This window comes from Gorilla gorilla, chromosome 19 (genome assembly GCF_029281585.2).
Source record: "Gorilla gorilla gorilla isolate KB3781 chromosome 19, NHGRI_mGorGor1-v2.1_pri, whole genome shotgun sequence".
NCBI classification, from domain to species: domain Eukaryota; kingdom Metazoa; phylum Chordata; class Mammalia; order Primates; family Hominidae; genus Gorilla; species Gorilla gorilla.
Window position 1 is genome coordinate 28,640,379 of NC_073243.2, and position 4,942 is coordinate 28,645,320.

Sequence of the window (4,942 nt, forward strand, 5' to 3'; positions counted from 1 at the left end):
AAGCTGAAAGCCTAGCCTACGAGTAGTCTCAGCCAATCACAGCAGCTGAGTTTTCGCAATCACAGACTGCAAACTGATCAGACCCGGAGCTGTTACCAATCAAGCTTTTTTTACCTCACTGGTGTTTTCTTTCCGTAAATTTACCTCCATGCGTGCATCCACCCATAATAAGCATAAAATCACTGTAAAAATCATAAATGAAAAGGCTGATATACAATTGCACAAAAATTAACATTTAACGCCTTCACACGTTTCGGAAGTGCTTCCTGTAGTTCTGGTTCTGAGGATGTCCAGTTACAGAATTGCTCTTTGCTCAATTAAACTGTGTTAAATTTAACTTGTGCAAAGTTTTTATTCTAACAAAATATGAAAGTGTTTTAATTTGTAATTGATTTATTATGCCTCACTGTCCTTTATTTCATTAATATTGAGTGTGACCAATGTTTAGCATGCTTAATATTCATTTCTGTTTCTTCATTTTTTGCCCACTTTTCCTTCAGGATAATAGTTTTTACTGAGCTTTTAATAGATCTGTACTTACTCAGCATATTAGCCTTCATTTTGTTTGATTGTGTATTCTACTTTTATGTATTCTTATGGTGTTTTGGACACTTAGAAATGCTAAGTTTTTGTGTAGTTATATACCTGCCTTTTTCTCTATGATTTCTATAGTGCTTTTGTACTAATGATGATTGGATACATGAAAGAATCTGTTTTCAGATAAGGATGGAATTTTGTTTAAAAAATCCACACTGATGAGGGCGGTGGCTCATGCCTGTAATCCCAGCGCTTTGAGAGGCCTAGACAAGTGGACCTCCTGAGCCCAGGAGTTTGAGACCAGCCTGGGCAACATAGCGAGACCCCATCTCTACAAAAAGTACTAATAGGTGGGCATGGTGGTGTGCACCTGTAATTCTAGCTGCTCAGGAGACTGAGGTAGGAGGATCAATGGAACCTAAGATGTGGAGGCTGCAGTGAGCCATGACTGTGCAATTGCACTCCAGCCTGGGTGACAGAGTGAGACCCTGTCTCAAAAAAAAAAAAAAAAAAATCCACACTATGTAAGTCATATTCTTAAACAGAATAGGAAGTAAAATTATATGAAAAAGTTAATGGAAATAAGTAAAAATATTACCTGAATTTTTAACAACATATGTAATTTGAGTTAAGGCCCCAGATAATGAACATAGCTACTTACCTAGTTTATCCTTTTCAGGTACCAGGATAGTCCCAGTTCAGTGAACCCTAAAACAATGCTTATTGCAATGATTACTTCTGGACATCATGTCACAAACAATAAAATTTTTTTTAAGAACTGTTTTGTGACATTGTACATTTGAGTAACATATTCCTTTTAGTGTATAGATAACCAGCAATGTAAGATTATTCCAGGAATAATTAGACACAACTACAACATAAAAACAAAATTATCATGTGGCCAAACTTGAGCATAATCAGCTTCTTTTAATAAGTGACATTTGAAGTTACCACAGTGAACCTTCCTGATATTACACACAGCCATTATCTGACTGACATTTCCTGTGTGTAAATTCTACTCCATCTGTAATTGTCAGAATTGATTATTTAAGACTCGGCTGGATGCTATACTTTTCTGGACCTGGCATGTGTCTGAGTCACTGCCTCCCAGGATACTATCCTTCATTTGGCGTGCACTAGTGTTCTGTGCCCTTCCAGGACAGGACACCTGGAAAGAAACCCAAGATTCATAGAACAGATTTGTATGGTGTGGTACCGGCATGGAGAAAACACAAATTGTCTACTGGACCGTAATAGATAAAAGTTAGAAGTAAACTATTGGTTTCCAGTGACTGGCATAAAAAAATAGGGCAACAGAAATTCTCATCCACAGTTACTAAATATTAAAATAGCTCCAAACCCAAGTCACTAAAGCTACCCACATGAAAGACACTTTGTGATTCCATGGTTGAAAACAAGCTCTAAACCCAATGGGAATCTTTACAGCAAAGCTGGCCTGTCATTAATCAGCTAAGGGATATGGGTTCAAATGTTTTCTGCTGTATCTTTATATGGGACAGTCTCATTATCTTATTTCAACTGATTCTTTGAGTAAAGATTATTTTCTCAATTTTCCCTGTGGCTGTTGGAATAATGTCATCACTTTTGCTTCATGGAGAATTCTTTTTTGTATCTGGTGGCAGAAGCTCTCCTATTTCCAGATGTAGAGAGGACAGAGCACTTTTGAAACACACACAGTGTCATGTGCTCAGCGCTGGCTGTGTTTTTAATGCAATTTGTTATTTAATCCTCACACAGCTCTGCAAGCTTGAGGTTGTGGTTCACAATTTTTACTGATTGGGCAACTGAGATGCAGAAAGGCCACAGTTACTCAGTTTGTATGTGAGCAGTCCAAGGTTCAAACCCATGTCTGTTGGACAGTAAACTACTTTTCTTTTTACTGTTACACTCTTATTGTACCTGTTTGGTACTCTCATTAAAAAATATATATAGCTGAGTGATCTCGGCCAAGCCACATTATCTTTCTGGCATACTTTATAGTGCATAAAATAAGAGGAGTGAATGAAATAAGTATAAGCGTTGAACCTCATTTTTCTTTCAAATATTTGTTCAGTATATATGATGTACTGAGGATCAAAATACTAAATAATAAATTGGCATTTCACTAGTAACAAAATTTATAAAAACATCCAAGAGTTAACTTAGTAAGAAGTGCTAATGAAAGCACTATCAAATTGACACAATTAACATTCATAAAATATACCATCCCGAAATAGCAGAATACACATTTCTCTCTAGCTCACATGGAACAGTCACTAAAATAGACTGAATTCCAGGACATAAAACACACTTTTATAAATTTAAAATATAGAAATCATACAACATATGTTCTTACACCACAATGGACTTGAACTAGAAATTATTAACAGAAAGAAAAGAACATTCTCAGATTTTTGGAGATTAGACAACATGCTTCTAAGTAATATGTGGATCAAAAAAGAAGTCTCAATATACACTTAGAAAATATTTTGAACTAGGTCCAGGTGCGGTGGCTCACGCCTGTAATCCCAGCACTTGGGAGGTCGAGGCCAGGATCACCTGAGGTCAGCAGTTCAAGACTAGCCTGACCAACATGGCGAAACCCCGTCTCTCCTAAAAATACAAAAATTACCTGGGCGTGGTGGAGCCTGCCTGTAATCCCAGCTACTCAGGAGGCTGAGGCAGTAGAATCGCTTGAACCCGGGAGGCAGAGGTTGCAGTGAGCAGAGATTGGGCCATTGCACTCCAGCGTGGGGGACAGGGCGAGACTCTGTCTCAAAAAAAAAAAAAGAAAAAAGAAAAAAAGAAACTATTTTGAACTAAATAAAAATAGAAATACAACTTATCAAAACTTGTGGCATGCAGTAAAAACGGTGCTTAGAGGGAAATGTATAGTATTAAATGCATATGTCAGAAAAAGAAGATCCAAGTCCAATCTCATACCTTATGAATCTAGAGAAAGAAGGAGTAATTTAAGCCTAAAATGAACATGAAGAAAGAAAAAGTATTTAAGTGAGGGTAGGAAGTGGTGAGAGAGTTGAGAGATTGCCCATGGGTACAATGTTCACTCTTTGGATAATGGGTACACTAGAAGCCCAATCCTCACCAGCACGCAATATACCCACGTAACAAACATGCACATGTACCCCCTGAATCTAAAATAAAATAAAATTTAAAATTTAGATAAAAAAATTAACAAAATTTAAAACAAAAGCTCAATAGAGAAAACCAGTGAAACCAAAAGCTGGTTCTTTGAAAAGATTCATAAAATTCATAGACTTCTAGCCAGGTGTATCAAGGTTAAAAGAGGCAACTAAAGAGGGGGTAATCATTACGGATCTCATCGGCAAAAGGAATTACAATATTCTACCCGATTTAAGGAATGGCTTGACCTTTTAAGAGAAGAAAGAGCTGGTGCTGCTAACAAAATGATCATTTTATTAACAGATGGATGGTGTTGGATGGGAGGATGAAATCATTTTTAGAAGAATATGTCACATCTCAGGAAGAGCCAGTAGATACTGTGGGACCATCAGCAAATGGACACATGAGAAATGAAGGAGCTGGACATGCCAAGGTCAGGATTGGTGGAAACAATCCAACCACAGGGCTATGCCACTCCCCTAAAAGAGAAATGGTCAGTAGTACAAATGTCAATTCCAAAATGAAAGTAGCTGGTGCTTCGCAGCGGCTTGGAAGTAGGTTTTCCTGAGCACCTTCCAGTCCCCTCAAATAAACAAGGAATGTGTGTAAAAATAATGAACTTGCCATTCATATGCAGTTTTAAGGAAGGCTCCTAGACAAATCCTTCCCCCCCTATAAAAGGCTGACCCTAGGACCCTCCTACGTAGAAATTCTGAAGTGGTCATTGCAGCCAGTGAAATCAGGAATAACAAGGAACTTATTTCAGTATCCAAAGGAGTTCCCTATGAGGATGGGTCACAGCTGCAGGAACGTCTCAAAAATCACAGCCACCCACATAGATGACACAGCACCTCATCATGGTTCCGGCTGAGCGGATGAATAATCACCTCCCTAGGGATAAGGCATACAGACCAGATCCCCAGCAGGAGTTCTCAGTGTCAGGGAGCTTGCTAGTGCTCTGTCACACTCACGGCAAGGCTGCTTGGGGGAACAGGGAGAACAGAAAAGGAAGACAAAATCTCAGTGGCGTGGACAGGGCGAACAAGAATACCAATTCCTGCCACAAACAAAAAGTGTATTTCAGATCTTAACTTCAAGTAATTTAATTATTATTATATTGTTCATTTTAAAGCTAAGAAAACAGGTCAGAGCAATCACTTAGTATAGCTAATAAAGTCATGTAACAATTAAGTGACAGAGCTGATTAAGATTCTCTGAACTGAAATAAGATTTTCTGTCTCTATCACCATATGGACTTCCT